This window comes from Oncorhynchus tshawytscha, linkage group LG09, assembly GCF_018296145.1.
Source record: "Oncorhynchus tshawytscha isolate Ot180627B linkage group LG09, Otsh_v2.0, whole genome shotgun sequence".
In the NCBI taxonomy this organism is placed as follows: Eukaryota; Metazoa; Chordata; class Actinopteri; order Salmoniformes; family Salmonidae; genus Oncorhynchus; species Oncorhynchus tshawytscha.
In genome coordinates, this window is record NC_056437.1 from 35,555,132 (window position 1) to 35,575,620 (window position 20,489).

At 41.9% G+C, this 20,489-nt stretch overlaps 1 protein-coding gene across 21 annotated transcripts in view; it reads right to left on the bottom strand.

Annotated features, from left to right (window-relative positions):
- Positions 1-20,489, bottom strand: part of fam222ba (family with sequence similarity 222 member Ba) — an 81,145-nt gene that overhangs the window by 51,905 nt on the left and 8,751 nt on the right. For 10 of the 21 annotated variants that reach the window (XM_042326831.1, XM_024431786.2, XM_024431780.2 and 7 more), the window contains exon 2: positions 10,577-10,690. The exons of 5 other annotated variants lie outside the window; for them this stretch is intronic. The gene's annotated coding sequence lies outside the window, so the exon portion shown is untranslated. Of the gene's footprint in view, positions 1-10,576; positions 10,691-19,217; positions 19,622-20,489 lie in introns of those variants that run through there. 6 more of the 21 variants (XM_024431776.2, XM_042326836.1, XM_042326835.1 and 3 more) reach the window with 4 other exon arrangements.

Here is a 20,489-nt window from a genome sequence, read left to right on the forward strand (position 1 = left end):
GTCTCAGCCTCCAGTATTTATGCTGCAGTAGTTAATGTGTCGGGGGGCTAGGGTCAGTTTGTTATATCTGGAGTACCTCTCCTGTCCTATTCGGTGTCCTGTGTGAATCTAAGTGTGCGTTCTCTAATTCTCTCTTTCTCTCTCTTTCTCGGAGGACCTGAGCCCTAGGACCATGCCCCAGGACTACCAGGCATGATGACTCCTTGCTGTCCCCAGTCCACCTGACCGTGCTGCTGCTCCAGTTTCAACTGTTCTGCCTTATTATTATACGACCATGCTGGTCATTTATGAACATTTGAACATCTTGTCCATGTTCTGTTATAATCTCTACCCGGCACAGCCAGATGAGGACTGGCCACCCCACATAGCCTGGTTCCTCTCTAAGTTTCTTCCTAGGTTTTAGCCTTTCTAGGGAGTTTTTCCTAGCCACCGTGCTTCTACACCTGCAGTGCTTGCTGTTTGGGGTTTTAGGCTGAGTTTCTGTACAGCACTTTGAGATATCAGCTGATGTATGAAGGGCTATATAAATCAATTTGATTTGATTTGATGACATATTGCACTTTTACTTCTCCAACACTTTGTTTTTGCATTATTTAAACCAAATTGAACATGTTTCATTATTTATTTGAGACTAAATGTATTTTATTGATGTATTATATTAAGTTAAAGTAAGTGTGTGAGTGTGTTCACTATCCAGTATTGTTGTAATTGTCATTATTACAAATTTGTAAAATTTTTAAAAACCGTCCGATTAATCGGCATCGGGTTTTTTGATCCTCCAATAATCGGTATCGGTGTTGAAAAATCATAATCGGTTGACCTCTAGTTAAAACAGTGCTCTTTATAGTCCTATCTGTAAAGATAATTAATGCTAAAAAAAGCTCATAGGTGTGGTGGTTAGTGAGGAACATGCAGCCTAGCCTAACCTTCTCATAAGCAAAACAACTCCAGTAAAAGACTAAAATAGCGTGGCAGATTGAGACTGCACATCACATAATACATTTTTATGCTCAACTCCTGGGAAGAGAAAGCATATGACCTAAAACACTTTCTAATATGGAAATGACAATACTTGAACACATCCGATTGCTTGCCATGACTTGATTCAGAATAAATTGAATATTGACTGCCGTAGCTCCCTGGGTGATTTCCCTGGCTGGATTCTCTGGTATTCATGTCATACTGCCTAACCTAGTGGACTAAATCAACACTGACCACCTATGAACTGTGATTACAGCCAGCCAAACTCCCTCCTGCAGAAACATCATCAGCCCTGCACTGTACACACACACACACACACACACACACACACACACACACACACACACACACACACACACACACACACACACCAGGAAATGCAGCCAGCTGAGGAGGACAAAAACAGGGGACTAGAGGAGACATAAACAACATATGCTAAACTGGATTGAGCTGAGCACTACCCTTGTTTACTACCTCTATAGCAGGGGTGTCAAACTCATTCCATGGAGGGCTAAGGTTTTTTTTCTTTCAATTGAGACCTAGACCAGGGGTTCTTTTTCAACCTGGGCCCCTATTCCAGCATTGGGGAACATCCCGCACCCCACCTGCGCAAGCTCGCACGCCACGTCCATTTCTATGGGTACAAGCACTGTTCATGACAAAAACTGTTCACACCACTCTTATTGGTGGAGAGAATTTTGCAGGTTTAAAGCTTAATTCCTGCAATTCTACCCATTTTCTCATGGAGTGCAAAGAAAATGTAGCAGTTTTAAAGCTAATTTTCTTGCAATTCTATACAAGTGACAAAAATAAAAAAAATATCTATGGGCTAAAAAACATTAGCTGACATGGGCTAGTTGACTAACATGACAAGAGGAACTGATGATACAATTTCGAAATTGGGTAGTGCACCTTGTGCATTACAACTTTCAAGAGTAAGTTTAAAGCCAGACTAAGTTCCTTTAAAAAATGTTTTTTTAAGTATGGGAACCACTGACCTACACAACCAGGTGAGGGGAGTTCCTTACTAATTAGTGACCTTATTTTATCAATCAAGTACAAGGGTGAAGCGAAAACCCGCAGACACACGGCCCTCCGTGGAATGAGAATTACACGTGCTCTATATGGTATTAAAACGAGTGTAGTGCATTTCACCCCGGTGCTGATTTCAGGCAGTAGCCCAATTCAGCATGCAGTGCAGAGCAGACAGGCGCTGGCTGCTAAATCCACCAGTCTGTGTACAGAGGGCTCAGTTACTGGTTACTGGCGTTTGGACAATGCAGGTGTCAGACAGAACACAACGCCTGTCTGGAATAGCAATTCAGCTCAGTGCATCTGCGGAGGGACTTGTTTAAAGTGGAGGTCGAACAAGAAGTGACAGTTGGATTTTACTGCTCTGACTGAGTGACAACCATTGCTAATACTGCAAGTTTTATATTGCTGTATTTCCTCCAGCCTGGCTCCTATGGCTGCTGTCCGCAAGCCTCTCTGACTGTCGCGATCAGCAAAAATAGAGGAAGGATCTGCAACTCTTTCTGACTTGGAAACAAACAGCCATTGACTGACATGCAAGAGATTACCCTGTGAAGGTCACAATTTATCCTAGTCTTCAGGCACCCTTTCACAACAAAAACACAAGCCCTTTTTATGACAAAACGTCATCTGGCCATTTCCAAATCTCAAGGCATGGTGGTACCATTCACTATCAGCAACAATGATCTCTTACAGGACCAGAGGGTTAGGCTGTATAAAGGCCTATATTCTGATTGGCTCTCTCGAACACAAGACACATTTTTTGTAATTTAACTCTTATCCAGAGATGCATAGATGCTCTTACTTTTTCGTACTGGTTCCCTGTGGGAATCGAACCAACAATCCTGGCGTTGCATGCGCCATGCTCTACCAACCGAGCCACATGGGACCCACACATGCCATTGAGAGGTGCTGCTGATGATAAACTAAGCAGGTTACGGCAAAGTGCAATAGCACCGACCACCACACTAGACTAGCTCGCTCTCTCTCTCTGCCCAGTTTGCCTCTGCTGCACCCTCACCCAGCCCTGCAGTCAGTGCTGGGTCAGCACTGCTCTGATCTGAGGCTCAGGCTGAGCCACTGACTGCTCAATCAGGCCCACAGAAACACTAGCTCCCTGTCGGCTCAGATAACCAACAGCTTTATCACTTGAGAACACGACAGCCATGACATACTAAGCTCTTTCATACTTCTCGTTACATCCAGGGATAAGATTACAAAGGGCAAAAATAAATAATATTCTTCTCATGCAAAACTTTCCACAGCCAGCGCCTTATCTTCAAACAAGAGTAAACAAAAACATTGACCTCGAAAAACCAGAAGAATGTTGTTTTGGTCACGCTCAGTTTATGTTCTTGTTAAGAAATGATAGTGGATAGGATTTAGCTCAATAGTGGAACAGTACCTCCGTCTCTCACCCCGGGAGTGATGACCAATGGACATGTGGTATTTGATATATGGCACACCAAAATTAGCATCCCTCAATGTCCAGGATACGGATTTGAGACCAGGAAAGCAAAAAGGCTGGTGAAATTCAACTAAAGACACCCTTTGACCCAACCACATCTATGCAAGTGTCACATTTCAGTAACTAAGCAGGGCCTTTAACAAATCACCTGCTGTTTTCTCAGACTTTCACAGTTGTCAGAAAACAAACTCTCAGACATTGAACTCACGACCAGGATCACAGCCAGCCAGGCCAACTCAGTCTTGTGATTAATTAAAATGAAAAATCTATAATGTAATATATCCATCTTGTGTCTCAACCCCGCCAGCTTGATGTTCATGGTGCGGCAGGTAGCCTAGTGGTTAGAGCGTTGGACTAGTAACCAAAAGATTGCAAGAGCGAATCCCCGAGCTGACAAGGTAAAAATCTGTCGTTCTGCCCCTAAACAAGGCAGTTAACCCACCTTTCCTAGGCCGTCATTGAAAATAAGAATTTGTTCTTAATTAACCGACTTGCCTAGTTAAATAAAGGTAAAGTTAAAAAAAACTTAATGTCAAGTATCACACTTTCTTCCAGCTCAATTCCTTTATTTCTCCGTCATCACTTGATCTCCACCTTTACTGTAATAACTGGTATGATCCTGTCTAACCTAGGGCTGGGGGATGTGGCCTAAAAATAATCTAGATTTTGTTCCAATTTATTGGCGATTCACAGTATATACAGTACCATTCAAAAGTTTGGACACCTACTCATTCCAGGGTTTTTCTTTTCTTTTTACTATTTTCTACATTGTAGAATAAAGACATCAAAACTAAGAAATAACACATATGGAATCATGTAGTAACCAAAAAAAAAGAAAAGTGCTCAACAAATCAAAATATATTTTGTGTTTGAGATTCAAAGCAGCCACCCTTTGCCTTGATGACAGCTTTGCACACTCTTGGCATTCTCTCAACCAACTTGATGAGGTAGTCACATGGAATGCATTTCAATTAACAGTGTGCCTTGTTACAGGTTAATTTGTGGAATTTCTTTCCTTCTTAATGCGTTTGAGAGTTGCAGTGAAAAGAAAGACAAGACAGATGTGTGCTGTGTTATACTTTGAAGCCTGAAGGTTGATTTGATTATTTTTGAATCCCAATGAATCAATCCTGAATGCAAAAAGCAAAGAATAAAAAAAGAGCAGTGACAGCCATGGAGCTAGCGGAGGAGCTGAAGAACTGGAAAAGCCTCCTGCTTTATTTAAGTCTCATGTATGGGAGTATTTTGGCTTCCCTGTCATATATGATGATAGAAGAAGGGTGGTGGACAACACCATTACAGTGTGTAGGCATGTGTCACAAGAAAGCTGTATGATCATGGAAATACATTGAGCATGGCCACACATTTAAAGCATCATCACCCTGGTGTGTCAGTGACGGGAGCCAACTCAGTCAAGAGACAAACTTCTCACCGCGGCATTTAAGCAGCCCTTTGCTGCAGAATCAGACCGGACTAAAGCCATCACCAAATCTATTGGGACATTTATCGTTGCAGACATGAGGCCATATTCTGTTGTTGAAAACAAGGGTTTAAAAATATGGTGAAAGTGCTTCAAATCAAATCAAATTTTATTTGTCACATACACATGGTTAGCAGATGTTAATGCGAGTGTAGCGAAATGCTTGTGCTTCTAGTTCCGACAATGCAGTAATAACGAGCAAGTAATCTAACTAACAATTCCAAAAAAAACTACTGTCATACACAGTGTAAGGGGATAAAGAATATGTACATAAGGATATATGAATGAGTGATGGTACAGAGCAGCATAGGCAAGATACAGTAGATGATATCGAGTACAGTATATACATATGAGATAAGTATGTAAACCAAGTGGCATAGTTAAAGTGGCTAGTGATACATGTATTACATAAGGATGCAGTCGATGATATAGAGTACAGTATCAACGTATGCATATGAGATGAACAATGTAGGGTAAGTAACATTATATAAGGTAGCATTGTTTAAAGTGGCTAGTGATATATTTACATCATTTCCCATCAATTCCCATGATTAAAGTGGCTGGAGTAGAGTCAGTGTCATTGACAGTGTGTTGGCAGTAGCCACTCAATGTTAGTGGTGGCTGTTTAACAGTCTGATGGCCTTGAGATAGAAGCTGTTTTTCAGTCTCTCGGTCCCAGCTTTGATGCACCTGTACTGACCTCGCTTGAGCCATGCTACAAAATCCCCTCGCGCACCCACCTCAGTATGAAGATCATGCCAGATCTTTATGAACAGGAAAATATCAAAATTGTCGACAAATTGTCCAAGGCATCCTCGGTTGCCCTCACCACCCGACGGGTGGACCTCCAGGGCAACGGAAAGCTACGTGACTGTGACTGCTCACTACACCAGGAGTGGGAGATGAAGTCCGGTGCGACAGACACGCCCCTTCTATGAGAGTCACACAGGCACAAATACGGGGCAGGTACTGCTAGGAGCAGTAGCAGAGTGGGAGCTAGAGTGGCCCAATAGCAATATCCCAAACACCACAGATAATGCCAAGAACCAAGTAAATGCAGTGATAGAAGCTGGACTGGGGCCACAGATCGCTTGCTTTGCACATGTGATCAATTTAGCATCCCAAAGGGGAATCACAGTGAACTAGATGGACCGCCACCTTGGGAAGATCAGGAAGGTGGTTTCCTTTTTCCACAAAAGCACAACAAACGCTCATGTACTTAACACCTAGCAAGAAATGCTATAGCTACCGACCCACAAGCTCATACACCATGTCACAACAAGATGGAACTCCACTTAAGTTGAAGCGCCATCTTGAGCAGCAGGCAACTGTATACTCTGCACTGACAGACAATACCCTGAAAGAAATTATAAAAGACATCCTCACCTTGTCTGATGATGATGTGAAAGTAGCAGAGGAGGTCCTCCAGGTGCTCAAACCCCTCAAAACGGTTACAACCCTATTGAGCACTGAAACTGAACCATCTGTGTCCATAATCCTACCTCTGAAAACAAGAATTCTACAATCCATGGCCCCAAGTGAGGAAGACAGTACCATCACTAGAGATGTCAAGGCTGCCATTAGAGAGGACCTGAACCCCAGATACCCCCCTAATGTACATGACTACATTCATAGATCTACTGCACTGGATCCAAGGTTCAAGTCCCTGTGTCACCTAGACCCTACCCTACACTGGAGGACATACAGTGATCTCACCACTGAGATCATTGCCACTGAAGAGGTAAAACAATTTTAAATGAGTGAATTACTTAATAAATATACTGTAGTCTAATCTTAGTCGATGTTGATTCTAATAGCAATAGCCATTTTTTAAAATTTGGAATAATAATAGCTTTTATTCAATGTTATAGCCCACAATTATAGTTCTATGAAATATGAAAATAAATAATTAGTTAGTTTGTTTAATAGATCAGGTCATTTATTTCTGCAGGGTCAAGCCACAGAGCCTATGGGGGTGCCACAGGGTTCAATTCCCAGGCCGACTCTCTTCTCTGTATACATCAATGATGTCGCTCTTTCTGCTGGTGATCCTCTGATCCACCTCTACGCAGACGACACCATTCTGTATACCTCTGGCCCTTCTTTGGACACTGTGCTAACAACCCTCCAGACAAGCTTCAATGCCATACAACTCTCCTTCCATGGCCTCCAACTGCTCTTAAATGCAAGTAAAACTAAATGCATGCTCTTCAACCGATCGCTGCCCGCACCCGCCCGCATCACTACTCTGGACGGTTCTGACTATGTGGACGGTTCTGAATATGTGGACAACTATAAATACCTAGGTGTCTGGTTAGACTGTCAACTCTCCTTCCAGACTCACATTAAGCATCTCCATTCCAAAATTAAATCTAGAATCAGCTTCCTATTTCGCAACAAAGCATCCTTCACTCATGCTGCCAAACATACCCTCGTAAAACTGACCATCCCACCGATCCTCGACTTCGGCGATGTCATTTACAAAATAGCCTCCAATACCCTACTCAATAAATTGGATGCAGTCTATCACAGTGCCATCAGTTTTGTCACCAAAGCCCCATATACTGGCCTATTTATTGCCTTACCTCTTATCCTAACTAATTTGCACATACTGTATATTGACTTTTTCTACTGTATGTTTGTTTATTCCATGTGTAACTCTGTTGTTGTATGTGTCGAACTGCTTTGCTTTATCTTGGCCAGGTCGCAGTTGCAAATGAGAACTAGTTCTCAACTAGCCTACCTGGTTAAATAAAGGTGAAATAAAAAAATAAAAAATAAAAAGAGCCGACAGGAACAGACTCAGAGGCATCTCCTCCACAAAATAATTATGCCACGAAGGAGATTTTTGGGGAGACCTTTGCAAGCAAGGACACAGGGAAGACGTTTGCCAACACCATCAAAAGGGGAAGTGGCATCCTACAAGGCAGCAAGTGGCAATTCCAGTGGATGGTGATCCACTGGCATGGTGGAAAAGCAATGAGTGTAAATAACCTCATATTTCCAGGGTGACAAGAGGCTACCTGGCTGTGCCTGGCACTTCAGTTCCTAACGAGAGGGTGTTCTCCACGGCAGGGGACATAGTGACTGCAAAGAGGTCTACCCTCTCCCCAGACAATGTAGACATCCTAATCTGTTTGAAAAATTATTTGAAGTTAAGCTCAGGTCTGCTTTACTTTCTTTAACTTAAAAAAAAAAGATGGACACAGGCTATTTTTTCATTCACCATTGTTCAAAGGAAGAAGGTATCATGCCTCATATTGCTTTAATTTAACAATTGAGTATTCAATATTTTAGTTTAAGATTTTATTTAAACATTGAAAAGGTCCTTGCTTTATGTGTTCTTTAAGTAATAAATGGAAAGCAAAGTTGTCTCCTTTTTCTTTGCTGATCCGAAAAATGATCCAATCCTCGACTCAAAACCGTAATCCGATCCGAACCTTGAGTTTTGTGATCCGTTGCACCACTAACATTCACTCATAACGACCAACTTCTTGTCCCAGGCATGATAGAAAATTAACACCACAAGGTCTCAAACAATCTCACGTGCTAGTGAGTAGCCAGCAAATTGTTAGCTGGCAAATAGATCCAATATAACAAGGTAGAAAAGTTTAATTGTTAGGCTAAATATTAGGGATGCACAATATAAAAAAAAGAGTAGGTGAACATATCGGAATAGGCCGATATTAGCTAAAAATGCCCACGTCGGTATTGGCCAATGTCTAGTTTAACGTTGATGCTAAAAACCGATGTCAAAGCCACCGTGCATACCTATATAAATGTAGGTACATGACGTCATGACGCCACGTAAAATTGTGTGTGGATCGAGCAGTCAACAAGTCGAGCAGTCATTCAAAAAACATACAGTAGCACTGTCAAAGCTGTACAAAGAAGTCTGCAAAGAAGCAAACACCGGCCACAAACGATGTGTTTACAATACCGCGTTGGTAATAAAGCATAATTTGTTTGACTGCAACTTCTGGGGTAGCTAGCTAGCACCAATACAACCAGCCTGAAAACAATGACCAGTAGAAACTGCAGCCATTTACATTATTCTTAGCAAAGATTTCGGAATCCTTGAGTTTAAGTATTAGCTAGGTAGCCACTTGTTGTTCACCTATAGAAATTGATCTTCAATTCAATAAAATAAATAGCTAGCCAGCTACTTAACCCTGTTGCCCAAAGCTTACGTTATAAGCAGCCAGCTAGCTTCATCTGGCTAGTGAGGTTCGACTGGACCTTGTTATATGTTGTGAAGCTAGCCACAATAAGGATTAGGCACAATAGTGGACTTTGCGGGTTGCCTTCAAAATAAAAGTATGACATTGACAGTGATGCAAATTAATACAAATAGAATTATGCCATACCTTTATTTTGAAGGCTAACCACAAAGTCCACTATTGTGCCTAATCCTTATTGTGGCTAGCTTCACATAGATGGGTCCGACCACCATTAATCAAATACGAACTGTCTTATAAATTAGGGTTATTTTAGATGATGAAACCTAGATTGTCGTTTTACTATGTTTTGGGGGAAGAACATTGTTTGCATCCATGAGCTAGCTAGCTTTTTTTATGACCAGCACTGTAGATGCTAGATAACTTTACCAGCATCATAGCATACATATGGATGGATCGTTCTGACATATGAAATACGAGTAATATTGTAATCAATGTGTAATAACTAAATGAATGCTTTAAATTATGTGACGTGCAGTCATATTCAGGTCCCGGTTGGTTAACAAGTTTATTTGACACATCAAAGTGTTATTTTGTTTGACATGCAAAGACCCAAAAGGCATTCCATAGAAATCCTGGTTGAGAATGAAACGACTGAACAACGAAACAGCACAGCAAGTAAGTGAAATAAATAGGTTTTGATTATGTTTTACTGGTAATGGGGACATGCGTAAATGCCAACAAAATAACTTTTTGGTCAGTGTGAGGTTTGTGTAACCTTTATTAAACTAGGCAAGTCAGTTAAGAACAAATTCTTATTTACAATGACGGCCTACCCCAGCCAAACCCGGACGACACTGGGCTAATTGTGCGCCACCCTATGGGACTCCCAATCACAGCCGGATGTGATACAGCCTGGATTCGAACCAGGGACTGTAGTGACGCCTCTTGCACTGAGATGCAGTGCCTTAGACTGCTGCATCCATGTGTGTGTGTTAACTATTTAACTGTACTAGAATGCTTAAAACGCAGCAAAAAATTTAAATATTGGTATCGTTTTTTTTTGCAGGGAAAATAACGGATATTGGTATCGGCCATATGTGTCCATATGAGCGATTCTGTTGGACAAAACCTCAAATACATATAGCGAATTGAAACCGAAGAAGTAATATTTCATCTTTGTTGTTCTGAGTGGCAGGGACTGGGAGGAGCTTGGTGTGTGTAAATAGAAACGTGCAAAGTCACAGCGGAAGGAGAGAAGGAGACAAGACCAAAAAACAACATGAGAACAAGTGGACAAATACAAATAAAAACTTGATTTGAGCGATACAGGCATTTGGAATATCGTTCTAAAACATACATTAAAATTAATTATACGAACCAGATCACACTAAAAAACATTTCTGCGTTGCAATAAATTGCCAGATTTGTTCTTACTTTGTACAGTTGCTGGAAAACCCGTGTTGCAGAAGTACAGACCTGCTAATGGTATCTTTTAGGATTACTCAGAATGATGTGACTCGCCTGGCAGCCTCTTGATAGGAGGAGGGCCTGTTGTGGGTGAGAGGTGGGTCAGTGTTCCGATTCAGGCAGCCTTATCTCATGCCATAAACAGACAGCCGTATCAGACTGGCCTCATCCTCTAACTGTTCCTGTCAGATAGAGGAAGGGGCACAAACAACCCTCATGTCCCCAGTGCCTCTACTGGGAAACCTACCCAGGCCAGATCAGCCACTCTGATCATGTCGCCCTGCCCTGTGCTAGTTTAGTAAGAACTGTCACTCCTGCTACTGCATTGCTGTTGAACAAATAGGTAGGAGGCAATGAAGTGTAGTGTGGCTGTGTGGGTCTAGATTCCTGTGATTGCCCTGAAGCCGAAGACAAAACAACTTCATAGTACAAAGTTAGGCAACTGGAGGCCATTGGGCCTGGTGTGGGGTGGAGTGGGGATGATTATGCAGGCTTTACCAGCTAGACAAGGACTTTTTGACTTAATTTCACCTGCTGGCTAACATACAAATCCCCATGAAAAACAGAACACACTACGAAGATATAGCCTGGTCCCAGATCTGGTTGTGCTGTCTTGCCAACTCCTATGGCCAGATCTGGGACCAGGCTAACTAAGATACTGAACCTGGAAGAGAGTTGTAATCGGGCTTATTCCCTCTGCTGTCCTAATGGGACAACATCAACATGACACCGTCCATGTGAGTTACCAAACAAAACACCATGTAACAGCAGACGCACAACCTCTGCCCTGTAAGCAGATCATCTGCTCTGAAAACCATGTCATGACACTACAGGCACCAACCCTCTGACTGGAATTTAAAGGAGCTGAATGAAACATCCCACTTATAAAACCCAACCATATTCTTTCTTTACCCCCAACCAGACCGCTCCTGTTAATTGGGATGTTTCATAAAACTACATTCTTCCTTTACCCCCTACCGGACCGTTGTTCTTGTTCCTAAGCCCTTCCATGTGACTCACTGCCCAGTAAGAGACAAAACACCTACCCCAACCTTTCTTAAAGTATGGGTCGCGACGGGACATGTTAATGGTGGGTCACGACATTGGGTAGGTAAGTTGAGATCCCGAGAGTTAGAATATTCAAATACAATTTCGACATGTGGTTGTGCCTCGGTCAGTGACTGACATAAGAGAAACTGCAGTCATACAAGAATTAGCCATGTCAGCTAAAAAACAACAACTGATTGGTAAATTAGTCTAGACAGCTATCTAAACTTGAAGTAATCATGGCGAATACCAAACGGGCATGCAGGGCACGAGCACAGGGGCACTGACTTCCAGGGGGCCACAAACTTCCAGGGGGCCACCATTGATTTTGTTAGTCACTCATCACACAAATATCATTAATATGGCATAAGACATGGCTAAATGTGTAGAATTGCAGGCAATTATCTGTAAAGCTGAACATGTTTTCCTCTATGCCCCCATGGCAAAATAGGTAGAATTGCATAATTTATTTTATAAAATTGCATCATTTTGTCTCTGCCCCGTTGCAAAATGTGTAGAAACTTGCTTTAAGAGCATTATTTTCTCTATATACCATGGCAAAATGTGTAGAATTACAGGAAATTAAAAAGGATACTTCAGGATTTTGGCAATGGAGGGAAGTTAGAGGTAGTTACGCTAACGCTAGTTAGCATTGGCTCCTGGAACTACAGTGCATTCGGAAACTATTCAGACCCCTTGACTTAGTCCACATTGTTACGTTCCAACCTTACTCTAAAACTGATTAAATGTATATCAATCTACACGCAATAAATACCCAATAATGACAAAGCGAAAACAGGTTTAGATATTTTTGCAAATGTATATATAAAAAAAAAAAAACAGAAATACCTTGTTTACATAAGTATTCAGACCCTTTGCTAAGATACTCAAAACTGAGCTCAGGTGCATCCTGTTTCCATTGATCATCCTCAAGTTGTTTCTACAACTTAGAGTCCACCTGTGGTAAATTCAATTGATTGGACATGATTTGGAAAGACACGCACCTGTCTAAAAACCAAGCCATGAGGTTGAGCGAATTGTCCGTAGAGCTCCGAGAGAGGATTGTATCACGTCACAGATCTTGGGAAGGGTACCAAAACATTTCTGCAGCATTGAAGGTCCCCAAGAGCACATTGGCCTCCATCATTCTTAAATGGAAGAAGTTTGGAACCATCAAGACTCTTCCTAGAGCTGGCCGCCCAGCCAAACTGAGCAATCGAGGGAGAAGGGCCTTGGTCAGGGAAGTGACCAAGAACCCGATGGTCACTCTGACAGAGCTCCAGAGTTCCTCTGTTGAGAGGGGAGAACCTTCCAGAAGGACAACCATCTCTGCAACACTCCACCAATCAGGCCTTGATTGTAGAGTGGCCAGACAAGCCACTCCTCAGTAAAAGCCACATGACAGCCCGCTTGGAGTTTGCCAAAAGGCACATAAACTAAAACAATGATAACTAAGCTAAACAACAGTATACAAGGAATATTGACATTTCTCAGACCATGAGAAACAAGATTCTCTGGTTTGACGAAACTAAGATTGAACTATTTGGCCTGAATGCCAAGCATCACGCCTGGAGGAAACCTGGCACCATCCCTATGGTGAAGCATGGTGGCAGCATCATGCTGTGGGGATGTTTTTCAGCAGCAGGGACTGGGAGACTAGTCAGGATTGAGGGAAAGATGAACGGAGCAAAGTACAGAGAGATCCTTGATAACCTACTCCAGAGCCCTCAGGACCTCAAACTGGGGCGAAGGTTCACCTTACAACAGGACAATTTTTTATTTCACCTTTTTTTAACCAGGTAGGCTAGTTGAGAACAAGTTCTCATTTGCAACTGCGACCTGGCCAAGATAAAGCAAAGCATTGACACATACAGCAACAGAGTTACACATGGAATAAACAAACATACAGTCAATAATACAATAAACACTGGAATGGTAGATGTGCAGAAATATATATAGACAGATAGATATCGATATATATAAATGCGCAAGTAGAGATACTGGGGTGCAAAGGAGCAAGATAAATAAATAAAGTATGGGGATGAGGTAGTCGGATGGGCTATTTACAGATGGGCTATGTACAGCTGCTATCGACCCCCCTCCGCTTACTTCTGTGCCCTGGACACCATATGTGAATTCATCGCCCCCCCATCTAGCTTCAAAGTTCGTTCTCTTAGGTGAACGAAACTGGGATATGCTTAATACCCCGGCAGTCCTACAATCTAAGCTAGATGCCCTCAATCTCACACAAATCATCAAGGAACCCACCAGGTACAACCCTAAATCCATAAACATGGGCACCCTCAGACATTATCCTGAACAACTTGCCCTCCAAATACACCTCTGCTGTTTTCAATCAGGATCTCAGCAATCACTGCCTCATTGCCTGAATCCGCAGTTAAACGACTACCCCTCATCACAGTCAAACGCTCCCTAAAACACTTCTGCAAGCAGGCCTTTCTAATCGACCTGGCCCGGGTATCCTGGAAGGATATTGACCTCATCCCGTCAGTCGAGGATGACTGGTCGTTCTTTAAAAGTAATTTCCTCACCATCTTAAATAAGCACGCCCCGTTCAAAAAAATGCAGAACTAAGAACAGATATAGCCCTTGATTCACTCCAGACCTGACTGCAATTGCAGAAAAACATCCTGTGGCGGACTGCAATAGCATCGAATAGTCCCTGCGATATGCAACTGTTCAGGGAAGTCAGGAACCAATACACGCAGTCAGTCAGGAAAGCAAAGGCTAGCTTTTTCAAGCAGAAATCTGCATCCTGTAGCTCCAACTCCAAAAAAACGTTTTGGGACACTAAAGTCCATGGAGAACAAGAGCAGCTGCCCACTGCACATTAACGCTAGTAAAATCAAATGGATGCTTTTCAACCGTTTGCTGCCCGCACTCGCCCACCCGACTAGCATCACCACCCTAGAAGGTTCTGACCTAGAATATGTGGACAACTATAAATACCTAGGTGTCTGGCTAGACTGTAAACTCTCCTTCCAGACTCATATTAAACATCTCCAATCCAAAATCAAATCTAGAATCGGCTTTCTATTTCACAACAAAGCCTCCTTCACTCATGCCGCCAAACTTACCCTAGTAAAACTGACTATCCTACCGATCCTCGACTTCGGCGATGTCATTTACAAAATAGCCTCCAACACTCTACTCAGCAATTGGATGCAGTCTATCACAGTGCCATCCGTTTTGTCACCAAATCACCTTATACCACCCACCACTGCGACCAGTATGCTCTAGTCGGCTGGCCCTCGCTACATATTCGTCGCCAGACCCACTGGCTCCAGGTCATCTATAAGCCTATGCTAGGTAAAGCTCTGCCTTATCTCAGTTCACTGGTCACGATAACAACACCCACCCGTAGCACACGCTCCAGCAGGTATATCTCACTGATTTACAAAGCCAACACCTCATTTGGGCGCCTTTCCTTCCAGTTCTGTGCTGCCAGTGACTGGAACGAATTGCACAAAAAAAAATACACAAAAAAAAACAATTCGCTGAAGTTGGAGACTTTTATTTCCCTCACCAACTTTAAACATCAGCTATCTGAGCAGCTAACCGATCACAGCAGCTGTACATAGTCCATCTGTAAATAGCCCACCCAATCTACCTACCTCATTCCCATACTGTTTTTATTTACTTTTCTGCTCTTTTGCACACCAGTATCTCTACTTGCACATCATTATCTGCTCATTTATCACTCCAGTGTTAATCTGCTAAATTGTAATTATTCGCTCCTATGGCCTATTTATCGCCTACCTCCTCATGCCTTTTGCACACACTATATATAGACTTTCTTTTTTCCCTACTGTGTCATTGACATGTTTATTGTGTTATAGGCTTGTTTATTCAATGTGTAACTCTGTGTCACACTGCTTTGCTTTATCTTGGCCAGATCGCAGTTGTAAATGAGAACTTGTTCTCAACTAGCCTACCTGGTTAAATAAAGCTGAAATAAAAAATAAAAAGGAAAGGCGGTCAAAGGAAGAATTGGCTTTGGGGGTGACCAGTGAGATGTACCTGCTGGAGCTCATGCTACGGGTGGGTGCCGCTATGGTGACCACTGAGCTGAGATTATTTTAGAATAAGGCTGTATAGTAAAAAAGAATTGGAAAAAGACAAGTGGCCTTAATACTTCCCGAATGCACTGTAACTCAAACTTCCTTCATACTGGACACAAAGACACAAATGGTATCCACGAGATCATATGACTCTGGGGAAGTAGATAAAAGTCCTCCTTGCACAATTTCCCTAAGTAGGCCTTTAACTTTAATTTTTATTTCCTCCGTCAAGAGGGTGGGCCACTAAAACGCTTTGCCTGTGAGGTTGACCCCCAAAAAGGAGCATGTTTTCACGTGCTTGGGTCCCAGGAAAACACAGAATTTCTCATTTGGGTCCCAGGCTGAAAAAGTTGAAGAAGCCCTGACCTACCCCCTTTCCCAGTCTGGTACAGATGAGAAAACAGTGTGGCTTGACAGCTAGTCGCTCTCCAAAAGCGCAGGGACTCAAGTGTGGTGAATGTGGGGTACAGTGGTTTGACAGCTGTGCTGGAGATCTGAGCTCAACAGAGGTGGGTTAATAATGACACTAGCTAGTAGCCACCTCAGAGATCAGATTCGTAATACCTTTCTGTACAGGAAAAGAGGGTGGCCTGTAGCCTCGCTGTGCAAATGGATGATAATTCCAAAAATGTTAGTCATGTAAGACAAGACAAGTCACCTGAGGCCATCTGCTATGCAAACAGAAAATATCTTATGAGCACAAAACCAAAACAGACACCTGTAAGTGATTTCACATTCAAAACCTCTCCTAGAATTTTGAAAGGATGATAAAATGTGATTGTGTTGGTAGCGTACATTGTTTCGGAGAAAATGTTAATTTGCCTCTAAAACGGAACATCAAATGACTGGCTTAAAATAAAACAAAATGATAAGCAACCAAGTGGCTCATTCCACACAGAAAATTCTTGCAACATAAAAATCTGTTTTTTTGCTACTGTATTTCACAGTAAACTGGCGGGCGCTGAATGCTAATTGCCACTAATCAATGCATCTTAATCAGCTGAAACATCAGAAAAGTGACTCAAGTTGTCTGTGATCTGTTATTCATAGCCTAGAACTCGGAGGTCTCAGAAAAATTAAGCATGGCTTTGATGTAATCCGGTGTTCCATTGCCACTGCTTAAAATGAGTATGTATGAAGATTCTTGCCTACATTTTGACCTCAGTACAGAATCTTTTGAAGCATAAAATGTTCACAGATGTAGTGTACCTGATTCACACTCTGTGAAGGCAACAATCATCTTCACTTACAATTACCTATTATTAAATACATTAGCAACAGCTGAATATTAGGTCAGATCTAGAGCAGGGATGGGCAACTGGCGGCCCGCATGACCCCCTTTTGAAGGTCCTCGGATTAATCCCCCCCCGGGTCTCAACTTACTGTTGAAAGAGTATGACATGAAAGAATACATTCACGAGGAGCAATTTTGAAATGTGGTTGTACATCGCAGTCTCTCTTGTTATGTCATTCACTGATAAAAATCTGAAAACAAAATCTGTATATGGGCTAATTGACTATCTAAAATTGTTATCGTGGTCGAATTACCAGCCGGGGGGGCCCCCCAAAGATTTTTTTTGTCAGTCTCAATCAGCGATCATATTAAAAATGGCAAATATTTCTCTCCACCCTATGGCAAAATGTATAGAATTGCAGGAAATGTGCTGTAAAACAGCACATTTTCCTCTCCGCCCCATGGCAAAATGAGTATGATTGCATGAAATTAGTTACGAAATTGGTAACTCTTCTCTTCACCATGGCAAAATGTGAAGAATTGAAGCAAACTGCTTTAAAACTGCAACATTTTCTCTACACCCCCACGGCAAAGTGTAGAATTGCATGAAATGAACAAACTTTTATTTTTATTCTCCCCTCTGTCAAGAGGGGGGCCACTAAATAAGTGTTTGGGGGGGTAAGCAAGCAAGCAGAACCGTGAGTAACTGCAGCCTCTCATGAAAAGTTCCGATTTTTTTGTGGCGCCAACCAAATGTGCCCATCCCTGATCTAGAGCTAAGTATCATGGCAAATGAATCCCATTGGATGCTTGAAGTTTCTCATTTTCAAAATTAGCCTCATTGTCAAATATCTCACCAATTGCTTTCAAGTTTCCTTAAAACTTATTTGACACTAAAACCATGTAGACTTTATATGGGAATATGTCAGTCAAATTAATTAACAAAAGTTTAGGCTACATGGTTTGAGATTTTAGCCAACCATTTCTGCCCTCTTATTTAAACCACTCTACACACTTTGATTAATATCCACTATATTGCTCCGCCAGGGTGAAGTGGATTAATGAAAAAAAAAACATTGACAAACATGCTTTCCTCTTTATTTGCTCTCAGCTAAAGTCATATTGCACTTGCAGGTCAATTAAACATGAACTTTAGATAACACTTATAAAGCCAGTATGGTGTCTTCTTGCATTGGCTAATTAGTACATGCATAGGTCCCCATGCATTGTGGTGCTTTGCACTTGAGAACAATGCCTTTTCGAAATGAGAGACCATTTATCTAGCTACTCTCTCTTCATAATGAATGTATTGTTACAAAGCAGAGCCTGTAAAGAAAATAATATGATGAATGATATGCTCAATAATATGATAATGTATATGAGTGGGAAAAATAATATTTTCATTTTCTCATCAAGATGTTTTAATACATTAAAGCAAATTTAGACCACATTTCTATTCTATGAGTGTCCTAGTCCAACCATTGAGCCGTCATCATTCTAAACTTGAAATGAGAACATATGGAGTAGTACAGCATCACGAATGTAATAGTCTTGACTCTTGAGCATCAAGACAAAACTGTCTGGGATTCATTGAAGAACGTTAAATCACTTTAATGGCTCTTCATTGTAATGGAAACATTACACCCAGACAACAAAATGATCCCTTACAATACTCGATAATTGCACCGAGTCAAGGAGCCTGCGTTTCTCAGGAAACAAGGGTCTGAAATGTAATTATTCACCCTTTGGAAAATGTAGGGCAACTGCGCAATGATGTAAAACAGCACTCTCGGGCGAACTAATGTCAAGCTCTCATTTTTGACAGAGTAAGCAGAAGATATCAGAGAGCAGAATGATTAGATCTTCTCTGTCGTAAATTAAATAACCACTCTGGCAGTCGGCAAAGGAAATGAACTTTAAAGAAGTACCAGACTCCACGAGTAAGGACAGGACATAACACTGCTACATTATACAACCTCTTGGAGGACACTGACATTTTAATTTGTGATCAGCAACTGTACATTAGTGACAAATCACACCCCATGTCATCACCACTGACATTAAATCACAGATGTATTACACTATTATAAACTGCAGTGGTTCTGCTACAATGCATAAAAGACAACCCTTAATCAGAATAATGACGCAACAGCAATTGGCCTACATCCCATTACACAAGATAGTGCAAAACTGAGATGTTATTTTGACAGCACAAGTAGCTGAGCAGTAACAGAATAAAACTGACCATTTGACAAAAACGTAACGTTACTCCAGGCTCCAATTGATCATGGGTGGTATTTGATGAATCCGCACAAATACAGCAAAGATCCCATCTGCTAAAAATGCATCGTAATAGATTTTCAGAATTGCAGCAAAATAAAATCCACACTTTGTAAGGAGGAGCCACCTAAACCAGATCTGTCGAGGCACACAGGCTGAAACATCCCCCTTTCTCTCCCTCAACTCTGCCCATATATATGTACCATTTTTCCCTCATCAACCCGGAAGTCACAATTTGGTTCATCCCGATTGGATCTCGTCGAATCAGTAAGACTGCCAGCATGTTTACCAATCAAATAGCTTTCTCCAATGTAAAAAGAGTAGGGATTCCGTGCGCAAGGTCGTGTGGCTGCCAGATGAGCATGATGTAAACCTTTTGTTACCTTACCAAACCTCTCACTGGTTTGTGCAAGATGAGGTGGAGATTTCACTTAACGACCAATGGAACTGTATAAAATGTACAAACTCCACCCACCCAGGGCACCATGCCTTGCAAAACGAACTCCACCAGTGTTTACCTTGGACTCATCCTGCACAAACTAATAATATGCTGATGTGTAAAGAGATACAACTAAAAAGCTGCGTTGTCGAGGTAGATTTTAGTCAGGCTGAACAGCAGGAAAGCAACAATACTGAGAGTCTGTCTATGAAAAAGAGGCATAGTAGCCATTATAAAACATAGGAAAAAAAGCCATACAAAATGATAACACTTGCTGACATCATGTCCAAACCGCTTGTTGATTGTCAGATCAATCGCGATATGGTGGCATTGACGCATACCCGCCCCCTGTCTTGTTTCAAAGGCCACTGTTATTAGCTAAGTCAGGCGCTTCTCCAGTCTCTCGCTCAGCCTCCACCCCACAGAAACAGACCCCACATAAAAGGTTTACTAATTTCTCTCTTGGATGGCTACTGGATGATTCGGAGTCTGATCAAAGGAGCACAGCAATGGGGCACCACACTGACTACTATACGCACAACAAATTCGATCTGGACCACCCACCAGCGGCAGGTTGTCCAAATGTAGAAAGCTGGCAATCAATTCAATATCCATCCCCCACAATAGAACAACACAACCGCTATATTCACCCCTCGCCGAGATGAGAATATTTGAAGGAGGTGGCAGGCTTGTAAACTACATAGCTGACTCGTTAATCAGCGGAATCAGCGAAATGAAAATCAACCTGCGTCTAATTGAAAGCAATTAGCTAGTGGCACAATAAAGAAAGGCAAAGTA